Raw genomic sequence first — 19,458 nt, forward strand, 5'->3', positions numbered from 1 at the left:
AATACACAACACAGTATTATAACTAGAGTAGAGGCACTTGGGATTAGGAGAAATGGAGTAGCTTGCCTGGTAAATGGCACATGGAGATCTTGAACCCGGGTCTACGGGACTCGAACCATATTGTTTAATATGCTGTAAGTGAACACAGCGCTTCAGTATACTCAGCCTTTGCATTTATTACTAATGGGGACTGGTTATCTATTCAGACCTTGTAATGTGGCTTGTGAGATGGTTATAATTATTTTAAAACTCTACAAGAGTTTCATTCTATGCTATTAATAGTTTTCATTTTGAATATATATAATGATAACCTTAAGAAATCTCAATGCTATATAAGAACAAGTCCTATTTATTTTCTCATTTCAATCACATAAAACCAACCTGTCTTCCTAGATTAAAAAACAATAATTTCCAAAATCATCTTAGCTCTTGAATTGTGTATTTCATTAAGGAACAGTACAACGTGTGTCTATTGAAAATAATCATTTTGTATTAATATTTGACCCCAAACGTGCACATTAAAAGGCTTGATTAATAATAAATATTGTTAGGAAGTGTTTGAGATAGGAGGCATTCAATTCAAAAGATTATCTATGAAATAACAAACCTGAACCTAGAGGACCATCAAATACCAGCCTATTAATATGACAAGAAAATATTTGGCATGTGATGGAAGAAAGAGCCACTTTGCCCCAGCCCTACTTCAGTCACATAGGATTGTAGGGGACCTTCTAGAAAAGACACCTTGTCTCATCTTTGTCCAACTCCTATTCCAGGGGTTACAGCCAGTGGAGAACCCAGAGGCGCGGGGTTTGGAAAACTGGGGTTCCTGTCGTATCTCTGTTAAGTCTCTAAGATATTGCCATGCCATGAGTTTTCCAACGGTCTTCAAATAGATGTTGCAGAATCAGGAATAACTGAGTAACACTTCAGTAATGCCTGTCTCTCATAGCGTCAGTGTGTAGACTGAACGACATCCTCTGTGTACATAGTTTAAATCCCGTGAATGCCACTTACTTGATATATAGTGAGAAGTCCCCACCAATGCAGAATTCTTCTTTGTAATCATCTATGGAATCTGGAGAACCTTTCAAAGATCAGTTGAAAAGAAAGCTGGTTTATTGTGTCAACAAAATCCCATATGGAACCATTTAGAAATTTAAAACTAAGTTGTACCTAATTCATCTTCCAAACTAGTAACTGACTTCCAGGTTGATTTTTTTTTTTTTTTTTGGCAGCTTAGAGCTCATTTTCAAATAACTAAAACTCATGATGTGAAAGATTTGCTCTTTGAAGGCATTTATGCCACTGTTACTCTTGGGGTGTGCCCTCTGCTAATTGAGTCAAGTTCCTTCTGCTACATGATCTAATGCAGGGGTTATAAACTTAAGCCCCTTCAAGGATCAAATGTCAGGGTGTCACATCACAGGAGGTGTTGGTTTGGGGGAGCAGGGGGGTGCATGCCCTGCCCACAGGCATTCAGATTTTTTTTAGATTAAATACCATTAGCTAGACAGAACACCTCTTCTAAGTAGAGTCAGTCCACTGAAGATCTACCAGTCCACAGACCTTTAGTTCCTAAGTGTTTATGGTAATTAATCCTACACCCAAAATGAAAATAGTTATATTCCACTTCATACTTGTTAGTAAATTGACTACATATAAAGATTTGAGTATATCAGGAATTTCACTAAGTCCATGATAGTAAAGAAGGCCCAAATTTAAAATTGTTTTAGTAACAAACAACTAAAGAAGTATCTTCTGCCTAAAAAAATTTTGATGTTCTTTTATTTATCCTAGAATTCATGAATTTGATAAAATGTCACCCTGGCATTTGTATGTCTTACCTTTACTGCCTTGCACACAAGAAGTGTTGAAATTAGGTGGGTCACAGCAAATACTTAGGATTTTTTACTACCTGGTATTATGAAATCTTTACTTTTAATTTATCGGCACTATTAATACTGTGCATTTTGAAAAGTACTTTATGCTAGTCATGTTCACCTTGAGTAATTCCAAGTAGTTCCTTACAGATTCGAAGGGGGAAAGGGCTATGGTTCAAGTCTCATAGTAGCCTAGGTAGTTAATACGTCAATAAAAGAGGATAACATTGTGGCCACCCTCAACCGCCCATCTGCCCTGGGCCTGACACCGTGCGGGCCCTTGCATGCAGTAGATCTCTGTTCACTCCTGACACTGCTTCTCTGAGGTATTCTGGCTCTTTCACCCCCTGCAGATACTGAGCCTCAGAGATTCTCTTAAGAATGGTATCAGATCTTTCCACTTCTAAATCCTATGCTGGAAACATCTGTTACTGCCTCCAACCCCCAAGTTGTCAGTAAGGTCATCAGTAAAATGATTGGAGCAGTTGAAGGGACCTGGCTAACCTTGTAATGTGTTCCCCCATATCAAGTTGCTCTGAGGAAAGAAGCGTTCAGGTCTTTCAAATTCTCTATAGAGATTATATGCCCTCATTGACCAATCTGCCTGGATATCAGACACTTGGATGTCAGTGTACGCTGTGTACAGAAGCAATTTGTACTCGAATTGTAAACTACAGAAGTGCGTAAACCTGTTAAGCCTGCCCATTATGGGAAAACAGTAACATATGTCGATACCGAGGCAAGCTTAGTAAATGAAGGATTAATATGTCTTCTTCCGAAAGTTAAACTTGGGATTTTTCTTCACACTCTCCACTCCAGCTCTACCCATGCTTCCCCAGTTCAAATGTGGCTCCTTCCGTGGAACCTTCCTCTGGCCCTCTCGGTAGAGATGGGCATTCACCTCTTGTAGCCCTTAGGAGAATTTGTCACATCTGCTTCTTTCCATGCACCTCTCTGCCACTAAACTGTGAGTGCCTTGGAGCCAGGGCTCCTGAGTCTGGTTTACGTCCTCAGGTTGCTAAGCATTGAGCCCACCTGTGTCTGACCAGTGAATGAATGAATAAAGCCCATACAGGCGCCTGACCTCAGCACCATTGGTCCTTCCTAGCTAGTTCTTGACAAGTCAGGAGGTCAGGTTCTCTTGGTGACCTTGCAAAAGTTCATCTGCGTTGTGGAAATTAGTACCCTTACTTTCAGTTTGCCAGGGGGAAGAAAAGGTGAACCACCAACCAGACCCCTTTGTTAACAGCAAGGAAATTAGTTCCAGGTAACTTTACCTTTCCCCCTGTATGTTTTGGCAACTTTTTTCATAGTTTCCAAAGTCGAATCTGAAATCGTCTCCTTAAGAGTCCCTGGTTCTTAGGAGAAACAAAACTACCAAAGAAAAGTTCTCTTTCCTCAATATTCTCACCTCCATTTGACCATTCAGAGAAGGAAAACTTCTGATAACTATCTCACAGAGCGTGAAAGATGGCAAAAAGCCCTATATTTAGTAATGTCTTACCAAAGTTTGTCTCAATAATTCAGGTAATGTCCTAGAATTTATTATTGTATTTATTCCATATCATTCTCATTTGAAAAACTAGTAACTGAGCTTTAAAACCACAGGACCGAGGGGCCCCTGGGTGGGTCAGCTGGTTAAGTGTCCGGCTTCGGCTCAGGTCATGATCTTGAGTTCGAGTGGGTTCAAGCCCCACGTCAGGCTCTTTGCTGACAGTTCAGAGCCTGGAGCCCATCTTCAGATTTTGTGTCTCCCTCTCTCTCTGACCCTTCCCTGCTCATGATGTGTGTGTGTGTGTCTCTATGTCTCTCTCTCTCTCTCTCTCTCTCTCTCTCTCAAAAATACATAAAACATTAAAAAAAATTTTTTAAACCACAGGACTGGGACGCCTGAATGGCTCAGTTAGTTGAGTGTCCAACTCTTTTGACTTCAGCTCAGGTATTGATCTCATGGTTCATGAGATTGAGCCCCGCATTGGGCTGCACGTTGACAAGCATGGAACCTACTTGGGATTTTGCCTGCCTCCCCCCACCCCACCCCTCCCGCATACATGCACATGCTCTCTCTCTCTCTCAAAATACATAAACTTAAAAAAACAACAGGGATGCGTCTTTTTGAATTTTTTGAAGACATTCTGATCCAACCTATTCGACTTTGAACCTTGCTTGAGGGCTAACCTTTCTTAGTAAAAACAGTTTGTTTCCACTGCCATTTAATGGAAAATCTTTTCACATTCCTCAGCCGCCAACTGCTCTTAAATATACCTGAGTTACATCTTTATTTTCTAGCGGGGAAAACAGGAAACCTGCCAGTGCTCCACCCCACCCCGTCACCCAACAGCAAGTTTATCAGGCAGCTAGTAGACCTGCTAACACTCCTCTCTGGTCCGTTCTTTTCTTACCCTTCAGGTGTCTGCCTGTTATTCTTTCTTTCTTTTTTTCTTTCTTTCTTTCTTTTACATTTATGAAGAATGCTTAATGTTATAAAAGCTCCAGGGATGGTTTCGATCTGAGTCACAAAACATGTTTGAAAGGGACAGCAGTAATCTGAGTGAATGTTTGTCACGGCAGCTGGATAACACAGCCAAGTCGGACGGCCATCACCGCCTCACTGCCACCCCGTTTCTCCTGAGCACGAACGTGTAGGGTGCTCCTCAGTGGTAGCGTATATGAAGGATGGTCTCCAGAATGAAATTGGCAGCTTTAATTTGTTTGATATGTGCAATCATAGTCCGTGTTAAATTCAAAATGCTTGTCCAATCAAGGATTCAATATAGAAAAGAGGCAGTAACAAGCATGCTGCATGCTGTAATAAAGAAATCTGTTGATTGAAAACAGTTTGTGTATTTTGGAAATGATAGGGAATGTAATTGGTAAGAAAGAAAAAGATAGAGCTTCATAAATAATGGGAAATAGAGCATATTTTTTACTGATAACACTAACTCTATTTAATAACATTTTTGTGTGGAATCTTTGTGCGCCAGAAAATAAGAAAGGTGGGTCCTTGCTAGTTACTCTAAATGTCATGATTAATGGAGTGACCTTTTTTAAAATTTTTGTTTTCATGGAGAGCAGCTTTCACGGGTTGAATCTTTGACAGCAGTGGGTGATGGGCTCAGTTCTTTTAAGAACTTCAGAGAACATCTTTCCTTTGTGTCCTCATCTGAAAAGAGTAGCTATATATTTAACTTATTTTTAGGTTACAAAGTGCTACATGAATGTATTTTTGTGGTAAAAGAGTTGAACAATACAGAAGTGTTCAGAATAACAGCATAATGGTCCTCCAGCCCCTGCTCCCCTCCCCTCGCCTCCCTGAGGCTACCATGGTTTAGTGGGCTTCCTTCCAGCACTTTTATACTTGTATATCTGGGTAGGGATTCATATGCAAATCATTTGAGGGATCCCTGGGTGGCTCAGTTCGGTAAGTGCTGCCTAGGTCATGATCTCGTGGTTTGAGAGTTCAAGCCCAGCAATGGACTCTATGCTAACAGCTCAGAGCCTGGAGCCTGCTTCACATTCTGTGTCTCCCTCTCCTCTGCCCCTTCCCCGCTTGCGCGCTCGCGCACTCTTGCTCTCTCTCCCTCTCTCCCTCTCTCTCAAAAATAAATTTAAAAATATTTAAAAATTAAAAAAAAAAGAAATTGGATCATGTCATTGTAAAGCCCACTTTCTGTACAGATATAAAAGTATATGTAGGGGGCGCCTGGGTAACTCAGTCGGTTAAGCATCCAACTTCGGCTCAAGTCATGATCTCACAGTTCGTGGGTTCGAGCCCCGCGTCAGGCTCTGTGCTGACAGCTCAGAGCCTGGAGCCTGCTTCTGATTCTGTGTGTCCCTCTCTCTCTGCCCCTCCCCTGCTCATGATCTCTCTTTCTGTGTCTCAAAAATAAATAAATGATTTTAAAAAAAAGTAAAATAAAAAACTATATGTAGATACAAAGTCACGCCCTGGAGGGCTGGTAATAGCAGCTCTGCACCAGAAACATGTGGACACCAGCAGTTGTGTCTGGGGAGTGTTAGCACAGACCCACGTCCCCAAGCTCCACCCAAGGGCACAAGCATTCCTCTGGGGCTCTTCCACTCATTTGGCCAGTTTCCTGCTCCTCTCTCTGAAGAGTAACTTCTTCAACTACTAGAACTTTCCCTCATCTGAGTACCCTTGATAATACCTTTACTTGTCTCCTCTTATATTTACCTTTTCTCAGGTCCTTTCCCCATTACTTTATTATTTTTTTAAAGTTTTATTTATTTTTGATATAGAGAGAGACAGAGCATGAGAGGGGGAGGGGTGGAGAGAGAAGGAGACACAGAAACGGAAGCAGGCTCCAGGCTCTGATCCAGCTGTCAGCATAGAGCCCGATGCGGGGCTCGAACCCACGAACATGAGATCTGACCTGAGCCAAAGTCGGAGGCCCAACCGACTGAGCCACCCAGGCACCCCTCCCCATTACTTTAAAATCCTACATTTAGGGGCATCTCACTGGCTTAGTCGGTAGAGCGTGTGGCTTTTGATCTCCAGATCATGAGTTCAAGCCCCATGTTGGGTATAGTTTACTTAAAAAAATAAAATCCCACATTTAGACTTAGCACTAGTAATCTCACTTTATACAAAAATCCAACTATTCAGAAAGTTCTGACCATAAATTTTCACTATACCAAATCGGTGGGTGTTCATAAGGATAAAATACTATCTGTCTCATAGAAGAGACTTAGAATATAAATTATTAATATATGCTATTGCATCACCATTTTAAAAACTGGTAAACGGGTGCCTGGGTGGCTCAGTTGGTTAAGCATCCGACTTAGGCTCAGGTCATGATCTCACAGTTCATGGGTTTGAGCCCTGCATCGGGCTCTGTGCTGACAGCTCAGAGCCTGGAGCCTTCTTCAGATTCTGTGTCTCCCTCTCTCTGTCTCTCTCTCTGCCCCTCCCTTACTCATGCTCTGTTTCTCTCTGTCTCAATAATAAATAAACATTTAAAAAATAAATAAAATAAAAATTGATAAACAATCTTTTATTACCTTTCCATTAATCATCATGGTGAGGTACCCAGAATACCTAATTCCCTGCATTCATTCTAAATAAACTGACTTTACTACATAAAGAATGAAATTACTGGGGCGCCTGGGTGGCTCAGTCAGTTGAGTGTCTGGCTTTGGCTCAGGTCATTATCTTGCAGTTTGTGGGTTCGAGCCCCGCAATGGGCTCTGTGGCGACCACTAGCTCGGAGCCTGAAGCCTGTCTTTGGATTCTGTGTCTCCTCTCTCTCTGTCTGCCCCTCCCCTGCTCGCTCGCTCACTCTCTCTCTCTCTCTCTCTCTCTCTCTCTCAAAAACAAATGTTTAAAAAAATTAAACTTTAAAAAAATATATTTTTAAAAAAGAATTAAATTACTAACCAACATTTAAGTGCCCCATTTAGCATATATTATCAAATTAAGTATTTGCTATAAGCAAAATCCATTTTTTTGATAAGCTCTGTTTGTGTGGGATTGTATTTCTCCTTTGCCAAAACATCTACCAATGTAGCAGTTTTTAAAATCTATTTCTTAAGCTTTTATTTATTTAAGTAATCTCTACACCCACTCTGGGGCTCAAACTCATGACCCCAAGATGGAGAGTCACACGGCCCTCCTCCTGAGCCATCCAGGCACCCCTGTAGCACTTTTGATTCCCACTTCCCCAAACTCACCCCTCTGTCCAAGTTCATCAAACATGTAGTGAACATGTTCTTTCTGCCAGGCTTTCCTTGTATTAAGAAACAAACACAGTGTCCTCATTCTCTGAGAATCCATCTTCTAGTGATGGAGAGGGAGCCTGTGTCCAAGAGGGGTTCTTAATTCCGCTGGAGTGGCAGAATGATTTCTGTTCCGCTTGCTGTAAAATCTTTTCTGTGATGAAGAAAGGAAGGCTAGAACATTCTGCAATCAGGAATGAGAAAACAAGTAGCCACCTGCACCCCAGGCAAGATTCTAATGACAGAATTCACCCCTGAAGGAAGAAGGTGAACCAAAATGCCATTCAAGTCTACACCAGGAACAGTACTTTCTGAACTTACTTTGATTTCAGACGCCAGCATTAGTTTTTTGTTTTTGTTTTTTACCAAATTCTCATACTTCTGTATTTAATCGCACATGAATACGTAACTTGAAAGGGCATTAGTGTATTCTTCGTGTATAACATGTCCTATGGAACATATGCAAAAGATCAATTCTTAAGTGGATATGGGTGAGAAACATTATTTTTGAAGTATTTATATATGTTATCTTTAATCAGGCTTTTCCCCCCAAGAATCTTTTAAAAAACATTTAAGGGGGCTCCTGAGTGGCTCTGTCAGTGAAGCGTCCAACTCTTGATTTTGGCTCAGGCCATGACCTCATGGTTTGTGAGTTTGAGCTCCACGTCTGGCTCTGCACTGACAGCGTGGAGTCTGCTTGGGATTCTCTCTCCTCTCTCTCTGCCCCTCCCCTGCTCATGTGTGCTTTCTCTCTCCTCTCTCTCTCTGTCTCTCAAAATAAGTAAACATTTGAGAGGTTTAGTTCAAACTAGTTTAATTTAGCTAAAGCCACTTACCTCCCACTGTGGTGAGAGCTGACCAGCCCAGGAGGGTTCCCTGTCAAACCCTTGCCCACAGGACAGGATTGAGAAGATTGAGAAAAGAGGGTACCTTGAAATCCAAGTTGCGTATGTAGCATCTGAAACCCAGGCCAAGGAAGTGTAGCCAGTGTCTGCCCAACAGTAAATATTAGTAAATGTTAGGGTCTTTTTTTAGATTTTTGAAAATACAAATACATAGAAGTATTCGTCATTCTTCCTGTAAGTATAGGAGACACACATTTGGGGGTGCCAGCAGCACAAATCCATGTATGTATAAATTAGTCCCGGAGGTTTCTGGTCACCGGTAGCCATCTTGTGATCTCAGCACATCCTCTGGGCCGGAAGAGCTCCGTGTTGAGCCCTGTCCACTGTGGGATGCCCCACAGCTGGGGGCGGGGGGGTTCGTGCCCTGAGCTCTGTGAGGCAGCAGACACCCCGTAACGCACCTGCTGCCGCTTCAGTGCGCGGACCTTGGGGAATTGAAACCAGGGCACCGGTCTCTTCCCTCCTGCTCATCACACCTGCAGAAGGGTCATGGCTTGTTTTGGTGAACTGACGTGCTCAGCCTCTACCGGAGCTCGTTCACATTGGGCCCAGTGAGAGGAGTGGTGACTGTGAAGCTGGGCAGGTTTTAGAGGGCGCTTGCCTCACACTGTCCCCTGGCGCTTTTGTCCATGCCAGCATCACTCTGCCAGGCCCCCGAGAGGCCACCGCCTCAGCCAAACCTGCATCCATGCGTTTTAGCGGTATGGGGGCACTCTGGTGTGTTGACATTTACTAATCATGTAAAGTGTAAGTAAATCAGTATTTTTGTTGCCTTAAACTTGTAATATTATGGTTTAAAGAGTAAAAGAGAATGTGAGAATAAGTTTATCTCCTCACTCTTTGTATCACCTCACGACTCTAATAGGTGGACCAAGGTATTATTTAGGATTTGAAAAGTAAGAAGAGGACGGATTTCTTGAGAAAAAGAAACATTCATGAAAGCAACTTTTAACATTGCTAGAACCCAAAAGTACTCTTAAGCTAAAATATTCAGAACTTAGGGGGAATTATGAGCTGGTGTTGTATCTACAACAAGACTTCTGATGGTGGTGAGTTTTCAGACTTTGCAAAGTACTGTTGCAAGTCCTTCGACTGCGGTTCCCTCCGTCGCCCTGCCCAGGAGCTTTCCTGTCTGCTTGCCTCTTTCCCCGGCCCTCCTGCGTCTTTGTGCGCAGGTGCTCCTGTCGGACCACCCCCATGCCTGGAGCTTTCGTTGAGGTCTCTTGATGTAGATGTATTAGAAAGCATCCTGAGCTGGAGGAGCTCATCATGAGGGTCCAGAGCATCTCAGGGTCCAGAGCCTCTCAGAGCCCAGGGCCGGGAAGGCGGCCTCACCCCCACCTCCCATCTGCACATCAACTTGTTCCCTCTCTCTCCAGTTAGAGCGTCTTTCTCTGCCGTGGGCACACTGGACAGAGTTTGCTCACGCTGTGGGCCCCAAACCTGAATTGAAATCGGACCTCTTCCTCATTTTCCATCTCAATTCTCAGTCCCTGGAAAAGGCGCCCCGACCCTGCCAGCAGCATTGCTTTGCACAGAATAATTGTAGGGGCTTCCTGTTTATAGGAAGGAGACTGACATCCCAGGAGCGGTTTTCCACAGGCGTGGCTGCCACAGGCTTCCAGGTTACTGTGCTTATCTCCCCAGGTCTGCCTAAAGCCTGTGCTCCCTTTCTCTGACAAGATGAGAGAGCTTTTTAATCAAGTAACTTTTCCTAAGAAGGTAAGGAGTCTGTAAAAGGAAGCAGGCTTACAAGGTGAACCCCACTTTCAGGCACAGCTAGCTTGCCTTTTGACAGTTGGCCGGCGTAGTTGGCAGGACATGTGGTTCCTCGTCCTTTTTTGCTTCCATCACCCACTTCTGGCTGGGATGTAAGAGAAGGGACCCTAGACAAAGAGACTTAGACTCAGCCCAAGGGAGATGTGGGTAAGGGCTACTTACAGGGCTGGTGAAGGCTGTGATCATCTTAAGAAACTTCTTCCATGTTTTATATCTGCATCTGAGCCTTCCAGGCTGACATCACTGGCCTTAAGCTGTGTTCACAACAGCTCTTCAGTGTCGTATGTACCCGTTGCCATGGCACAACTCAGGGAGTCCTCTGTTTTCATGAACGTCTTTACATCCAGAGCGTCCAGTGACCTGTTTGTTTTCCACCTTCTTCCATTTACCTGAGAAACAGCCATTCCCCAAATACAATCGTGTCCTCTCCCCTCTGGTTATTCCAACTTGGCTTCTCCATGATCTGCCCACGGGCGGGAGTCCTCCCTGGGAAACACACACCTCCTTTCTTTGGTGACATCTGCACCAAAGCAAACCTCCCTGTTCAGTTTTTCTCCTCAGACCTGCCCACCCTTTGTCCCCTCCCAACTAGATTACTATTTCGTCTTCTGGGGGACGCCTGCAGTTCTCGGCCCATTTTCATATCACAGATGTCCCGCAGTCGGTGTCTGTACTTCCCAGCCCCAGATTCCATTGAGTAGCTTACTGTTGATCATCTTTCAAGTTTTCTTTTTTTCCCCACGAAATCCCCACCTACCCAAGAGAGTATTTCACTTTTTAAAAAACTAGTCACTTAACAGTTTAATGACAGGAAAAATTCTCACCCCAAGGAAGAATTCTGGTATTTATTGGGCACATGTGAAGGGTGAGCCTCAGACAGTGGTCCCAAACCAGGAGGAACTTTGCCCTCCTGGGGAACATTTGGGAAAATCTAGAGATATACTTGATTGTTGCAACCTGGGGGGTGCATTACTGGCGTCTGGTGGGCCAAGGTCCGGGGCGCTGGTGAATCCAGGACAGCCCCACAACAAAGGATTACGGGCTTGCTGTGTCCGTAGGTTAAGAAAGCCTGATGTGGGGCTAGCGGGCACTGTGCTAAATACTGAGGACACTCCAGGTAGTATTTTGTCAGGTCAAAGATCACTAGGAGAGGCAAATGTGATGAGGATTTTCTGGCCTTGAGGAAAGTGGCCCGGTATAGGGCCACTAATCTGTTAGAATGGCAGCTGTGTCGTTTGCTCTGGAACAGCGGGTTTTCACACTTCCAAAGTACTGAGGGCCCTTCATTCATTTTAAAGCAACAGCAATAAACTCACTACGTATTAACACCAAAACCTGTTTTATGAAAATAACCACATTTTCAGGAAAAAAAAAAAAAAGATCATGAGGAGAGCAGCATTTTAAATGTTGGCCCATCATTTTAATGGCTGCCCGAATAGAAGGCAGCTGATTTTGCAAAGCTGCTTCTGCATTTAGTCCGTGGCGACCTCACACCTCATGTAGCCTCTGGAAACCTCGCTCAGGCTCAGGGAGAGTTACAGTGAAAAAGACAGATTAGGTAAATTGCATCTTTATAAAAGTTTCTAGAAGTGTTGATCTTGGGGGCCCCTGATAGGGGCTCAACTTCCCCCTCAAGGGACCCTGACCCACATTTTTAAAGAACAGCTGCTCTACAACTCAGGGGTCAGTGAACCTGAATGGGAAGAAATTTATGCCTCTTTATTTTGCCGAGCCTCTAACTGGAAGTTAGTTAGTGCTGCCTTCCAGCAGTATCTATGATTTCATCACCAAACATCACAGGTATTTTCACATTACAGTTCTTACAGAGATCTCAAATGCTCCTTGGTGCTTTGAAATTGCGGTCACCCCAGTGCCAGACCTGGTCACTTAACACCCTCAAAGGAAAATACATGTACTCCTGTACCACTAGTATGTCCTTTAAGTATTTTTCATAAATGTATTTCACTCTCATTGCTTTCCTTTGTAATCCTGTGTATTTTATTTTGCCTGTTTAAAAACATTCTGAAAAAAAAACCTAACAATTAAAATTAAAACCTTCTGAGAAGGAGTCCACGGGCTTTAGTAGACTGCCAAAGAGGTCATCGGTACAAAAATCTTGCAGAGGCCCTTCTTTAGAAGTGACAGAGCCAGAGCAGCGTCACTAGGACATTTAGGGGGATCGATCTGGTCCCAAAGCAAGTTCCTGTGCTGTGTGGTCAGCCCGGACCCTGCCCACCTCTGTACGCACAGCCACAACCTTGGGTCATCACAGGACACGGTGTGCGGAGTGCACGCTGCCCGTCTTCAGGAGAGGTCAGCACCTTGTAATGTGTATTTTAGAAAGGTTGCCATAATTTACATAATAAACGCCAGTCTTCTCAGTAAACTCAAGCTACCCCAAGAGTTCCAGACAGCAAAGGCTTTCCTTGTTACAAGTTAATAAAGCTTCCTAAGTATTCCCAGGCGGGCACAGAAGCAGGCTAAAGTGACTCCTTCTGAGAAGGGACACGCGGTACACAGGAGACTTTTTGTTGAGTGGCTAACTGTTTAATTTTAGCGGTTATACGTGCACATAATTTGACGTGTCTGAAGTTCAGTATAGCTGCTTAGAAAAGGCTGTCCCCTTTCCCATGCCGCTCCCATCCCCAAGACCTCAAAAGCACCCACTTGTAACTCGCTCCACAACTATTTCTGACATTCTGTCCTTACCTCCGAACAACAGGCACAGAGTGCAGAATCTGCTCTTTTTCTACAGTGGACACTGAGGGCCTGGCGCCCCACTCCCACCGTGCCCCACGCGCCCTGTTCCCGCCCCTCCCCTGTGCTCAGGAGGCACTTAGAGCACCGCTGGCCGGGCGGCCGGCAGTATTTATCTGTGCCATCCCTTCCCCTGGTCATCTGAGCCTGCTCTTCATCCACTTCAAACATACCTGGTATTCTGGGCTCGGGGCCCTCGGGGCCTGGTGCACAGCTGTTATCGTGGGGACCTCCCCTTCCCTTCCCCCGGAGTCCTCGTGCCCTGGGTTCTCCAGCTTTGTTGACTGTCCCTCTCTGGGGGAGAGGTAGAGTACCTCTCTTCCAAGTAGCTTCCTGGGAAAGGACCTGTGGCAGATGAAGCGTTAGAGACCTTGCTCATCTTCACATGGCCTTCATCTCCCCCTCAGACCTAGTCATTGGTTACAGCATTCTAGACTGACACTCCCAGTTCTTTCATCTTTTTGGAAACATTGTTCTGTCTTTTTTTGAAAGCTTATCTGATCTCTAATCCTTTGTGTTCGTGACCTTCTTAAATGGCTTGTTCCTTTTATGAAACTTAAAGGATCTCTTTTGCACCCTGCCACGACACGTTCACAGGAGTGTGTCTCAGTGTGGGGCAGTTTTCATTCACAGTGCTGGGCTCTTTGTGGACCCTTTCCATCTGGCAGGTCAAGCCCTCCAGTTCCGAGAAGTATTTATTGAACACTAAGCACGAACTGAGAAACTTTTGAGAAATAGGTTTTGAACACTGAGCACCAGATGCTATTGTAAGCATATTCTGTTTTAATTATTTAATTCTTATAACAACTTTATGAAGTAAGCGCTATTGTTATCCGTATGTTATAGATGAGATGGAAGTACAGAGAAGTTAAGAAACTTTGTCAGGGTAACACAGCAAGTTGACCGCAGCTAGGATTTGAATCCATACAGGAGCTCTAGAGTACTTTTTTTTTTTAATTTTGTAAACATTTTTATTTATTACTGAGAGAAAGAGCACGAGCATGGGAGGGGCAGAAAGGGGGAGACACAGAATCTGAAGGAGGTTCCAGCCCGATGCGGGGCTCGAACCCACAAACTGCGAGATCATGCCCTGAGCCAAAGTCAGACACCCAACTGACTGAGCCACCCAGGCGCGCCTAGAGCACATTTTAAACCTAACTACCTCATGCATGATGCCAATGGTTTGTAAATTGTGTAAAGAACTAAAACTGAGTCTCCAACTTTGTTACAGATGTCCCCAAACTTCCTTAATGGGCCATTTGTCTTAATTTCACCAACTTCTATTATGGCTCTTTTTTCCACATAAATGTCATTAGATTATGGAGGAATTTTAATTTTTTTTTTTTTTTTTTTTTTTTTTTTTTTTTTTTTTTTTTTTTTTTTTTTTTTTTTTTTTTTTTTTTTTTTTTTTACTGTTTACCTCAAATAAAATGTCATGAGCAAAGAACTGGTTGGCATTAAGATAATTGCCTAAAAGTTGATTTCCATTACATGAAAAGAATGTAAATCGGCCACTCACCCTCAGATAGTATTTGAGAATGAAAGTGGTAAAGCATCAGTATTCCTTTTTGCCCCTTTGGTAATAATAGAGGGAGAGTTTTGGAATTGTGGAAGTTTCCATAAGCGTCCTAGAGGAATTTGGTTTTCTTTACAGGGCATTCATCTTCATTGTTATAAAACTGCCATCACTGTAAAACTGTTTTTACCTCAGGTTAAAGTTTGACTGACCTATTCAGTTGCCGGCTTGAGTCATACCAGGTCACTGAAACCCAAAATAAGTATGTTCTAAGTATTGGGTAACCATTATAACCTAGTTAGAGCCAAGATTCACTTAGGCCACGTTGACTTCTTTTGTCTATCACCGAGTTAGCAGACACGTCCATCAGCAAGGTCCCGATGTGCTCATTAGCTCTCCGCAGAGGGAGGGGTGCCAGCAATATGTACAGAAGCCAATTCCGTGGAATTTCCACAGTCAGGAGTTAGGACTATTGTTCTGTATGTCGGCTCATGCACTGGTAACATTGTTTTTTTTCCAGTAATGTATTTTGTGATTTGATTTGGCCCACGGTTTGTCTGAATGCAGGCAATTACACTTGTACTAAGGGTTCTGCGGTCTAGTTTCTCTCCGTCAGGGGAGGAATGTCAGAAGGTGTGTATTCTGCATCTAAAGGAAACATGAGAAATAAAAACGGAAGCACCCAAAGAATGCCTTTACTTACATTAATCAAGGGGTGGCTGCTGCCCTCCGTGATGAGGGCCCCCTCTGTGCTTCGCTGAGCAGGGCCCCTCGGGCCTGGGAGCGGGAATGAAGTCAGGCCGTGGGGGGTGCTGCCGGTGTTCAGAGGGAAAGACCGGGTTACAAGTGCAGTGTGCCAGCTCAGGTTAAATCAGAAGGGAAATTTTGCTCCTTGAGTTTGGGGAGGTGGAAATGGCCTGTAAGTCACTAATATCTGTGCACTGTGGAAGAGATTTGGACCCTGTATTTCCCCCCTCAGTCCCCCTTGTAGGATGGTGATTTTCCTTTAAAATTTGCATTTCTCTGTGTACCACTAATAAATGGCCCAGAAAGAATCCCCAATTAAAATCATTTTATGGTTAAGTGCCTGTATCTTTTCAACTAGATGCTTCTCTTTGTAGAACTCCCGAAGTCAGGAAAATGGTTCAGGTGAAGTCTATGCATTTTGATGTTAACGGATTCCACTCTTGGGGAGAGACGGCCAGTTAACATGAAATGAGAGTGGTGATGGTTTCTGAAATGAAATAATGTGTGATGTAACTTTGAGCTTTCTCTCTGAACTTTGGCCATGCTGTAGAGAAGGTAGGAGGCGGGAGGCAGCCCTGTCAAGCACAGAATTACACACGGGGGAGAAATTAATCTAAATACTGAGGGAGAAGCCTGTGTTCTCTCGCATGATATTTAGCAGCAAGAGCAAGGAGAAGGATGTTTCTTTCTTTGTGTAATGTGCTGTAGTTACAATAAACACAAGATTTCCAAATCTCAGAGGACCCTCTTGACAGTTGCTTGATAACAGCTTTTTTCATTCCATAGTTTTGACAGTTCGTGTGTGTTGCCATATCTAGTGTAAACTAAAACATCACTGTCATTCTGTTTTTCTTTTGTATGTGGCTTCTCTTTTTTTTCATCTTTAGGATAATGAAAAAGATGGGCTTTTCACTCGTAGGCTAGAGGAAGGCAAGTTGTATGTGGAGATTAGCATGTGTTTATGAGTTTTGAAAGATTCAAGTTGACAGCAGAACACTGCTTTAAATAATTTTCTTCTCCATATTGCTTCAGGAAAAGTATAAGTGGGATGTGTAAGTTTTCTCTTAATCTTTTGATAAATAGCAAATCGGAGGCATCTGTGTGGGTCCCTGTACTGTTTATCTGGGGTTATTGAAAAGCACTGAATACAGTAAACCTCCCCAGCGCTCCAGGCTGTGCAGCCTTTGAGAAATGGGAAGCGTCCCGTTACTTGTCATTAATTCCATGTTGCCCTGTTTCCCCTGGGTGCCTTTCAGTCCCCAAGGATGCTCCCCGTCATCTGGTAGATTCCCCCCCCCCATCCCACCCACTTCTGCGAAGTTCATAGCTAAGTGACATCATCGGTCTGTTTCAGAAACCACAGGGGACCACCACTGTCATCTATTTCTCTGGTCTTTGTTTTTCTAGAGTTACTCTAGAAACTGAATCGCATTGGCAGGTGCCGTTTTCTCGAGGCTGCAGGGGAGATGACAGGCCAGGAGCGCAAGTCAGGGTCACTGCAACCTTGACTCTTCAGGTGGAAACTCTCAACTTTGGCTCATGCCGGAAGAGGTCCCATGGAATTTATCCTGGGAGACCGTCCCCCCTCAAGCCCCCATCACCTGTGATTCACAGAAATCTCAGTGAGGTTATTTTGCCATCAAACCAAATTTGCTGTAGCGCAGCAGAGCTCCCAATGCTGGCATGTTACAGACAAATTCCAATTACTTTTCTACTTCGAGCTATTGTTAAACACTACAAGCTAGCTGACAGTAAAATTATAAATACAGGTGTTGTCACACTACACTATAATCAGAATTTTAATTTGAATTTTCATTTGTAAAGCCTTTTTTTTACATGAAAATGGGAATAGAATTAGTTTTATTGACAGTAAAAAGACATTTTGAAAGCTTCCTAAATCATTACCTGTATTTAGCAGGAGGAAAAATTGTATATGTCCATGTAAAAAGAAGAGTTTTATTATCACATATTTACTCATTATATTTGGTGGTAAATAAAACGGGGAAGACGTGTTTGACAAATGATTGACAGAACTCGCTGGGTTTTTGCTTCATCAGAACAATAGACAGACATAAATATATATTTTGCTTTTGTTTTGCTCTGCTATTACCGATGCAGACCTGTAGACGAAATCTTCTTCTAGCAAATTAAGTACAGCCTGTTGGGAGTCTGCATGCAACGCTCAACTTTTTTATTTGGCAATTTTCTCTTCTTACCCAGATTCATCATCCGTGGTGCTTCCCCCCCCCCCCTTGCACGGTGGTTGGAGTGGGTTCCCCTTCTCAAGTCCCTTTTTTTCCCTCGAGGCATTTAGTGTCGTGTCTGCCAGATTTCAGTGATGAGCAGCGAATTGCTTTTAAAGTGGGCATTATGCCAGTTCAGCAGCACAATGGAAAACCAATCTTCCCCCATTCTACTTTTGATGCTGTTATTGTAGCATTTTCCATAACTGCTGCCACAAAAAAAGGGGGGGGGTAGATGTGCTCAATTGCTACCAGTTAGTCAAGTTAAATCCAGAGTAGCATTAAAATTACTCTGAAAACTGTTTGTCAGAGGTCATATGCCGTCTGTGGCTGCTGCACGTAGGAGACATGTTCTGTTCTGGTGGCTTTTTTCCCTTTATTATTACCGTCACTGACCAGCTTTCTAAATAGCCCTTCACTACCTGTTTACTTATTGTCTTCACCTCCCTGTTGAAAAAATGTGTCAAACAGAAATGTTGAAAAGTTTCTTTAAAGTGCTGGAAATGGCAGGAGAGTGAGTTGTTCAGGGTGCTAGAGTTTGTACAGTGTGAAAGCATACGAAAGTGGGGGAGCGCGAGAACATAATTCTCTGGTTTCTATAGCAAGATTACTGTTTTCTTCTTAGCTTCACGTTTCAACCGCTGGGTTCACTGTTCTACTTTTTTTAATAGCGCAAATGGAATTTATCGTCTCTGCATCTCAAGCCCCCCCCCCGCCCTTCCCCTGGCTTTGCTCGTGAATGAAAGCGACTCCCTACCATGGCTGCAGGCCAGGTGGCAGCTGTAGATGTGGGATTGGACGCCTTGCGGAGTGCGCCATATTTTTAAAATCAGGGCCAATAGATGGACTATTTTGAGGGTGGTGGTAACACTGCAAGCCTGCCCCGTTTCCTCAGAATTTATTTACACTTTAAAAATGACATAAATATGCTGTCATCTGTGCCGAAAATAATCGAGTTGTGATCTCTTAGGTATATTGCGCTAATAATAAAAGCAAGTCGGATTTCTAGGATGCCTTTCTTCTAAAGACTGCAGGTTGATTTAACTGTATACTATCTCTAAAGGATTTCTTCTCATTCTGTGAATCCTAGCTGTCATTTCACCGGACTCTCAGCCTTATGAAGACAGGCATCTTTGTCCGTCTTACTCACTCCTGTAGCCCCAGGGCTTAGAACAGTATCTGGCACATAGTAGGCACTTGGTAAATATTTGTTGATTGAGTTAATATATAATTTTGCTTCTCTTTATGGGTTCATGGAGTCGTACCCTGTTGACTTATTTATATATTTTTTAATCCAGCGAGAATGCCCAACTATGGTCCTAAAGTACAGCCTTCACAACAATTTATCTCTTGATTCTTTAATTCATCCCCACCCTATCCCCGGTTGTACTTGACACCCAGTGGGTACTCAGTAAATGTTTGTTCAATGAACAAGTAGAAGAAGTCCATACACAGGTTATTTGCCAATAAGGGAGATAGCCGTTTAGTGTTGGGTAAGGGGGGTAGCTTAGTGCCCCACCGTGAGTATTTATAAAGAGTCTAGAGTTCTCAGTCTTGGGTCGGTCTAGATTTCTTTCCCATGTATTACATTGGTTTTCTGGGCTGATGTTCAAGCATGTTTCAGATCCATGTTTTCCTTCCGTTTCTAGTTTGAGAGCATTTGTATTTGTCCTAAAGCGTGCAAGGAAAGACTCCAATAATGATGCAGTTGGTATTCATTACCAGCCCACTTGCTAGCATCATCTCCATGAATCCATTGCACACTCTCCAGTGTGAACGGTCCTGTCTTAGCATGGGAAGGAGGCTGCCATCCATGGTGGGAGGCGTGCATGATAGCAGTTAGACCCCTCAGCACTGTCTGCCCGTCATGTAGAATCGTGGTTCGGCACTCT

The 19,458-nt window shown here is 43.5% G+C and overlaps 1 protein-coding gene across 2 annotated transcripts in view; it reads left to right on the top strand.

The window, feature by feature from the left end:
• The window catches only part of POLA1 (DNA polymerase alpha 1, catalytic subunit), a 302,841-nt gene that overhangs the window by 272,131 nt on the left and 11,252 nt on the right, over nucleotides 1-19,458 (top strand). The window lies entirely within an intron of this gene.

The sequence above is a fragment of the Suricata suricatta genome, chromosome X (assembly GCF_006229205.1).
Source record: "Suricata suricatta isolate VVHF042 chromosome X, meerkat_22Aug2017_6uvM2_HiC, whole genome shotgun sequence".
In the NCBI taxonomy this organism is placed as follows: domain Eukaryota; kingdom Metazoa; phylum Chordata; class Mammalia; order Carnivora; family Herpestidae; genus Suricata; species Suricata suricatta.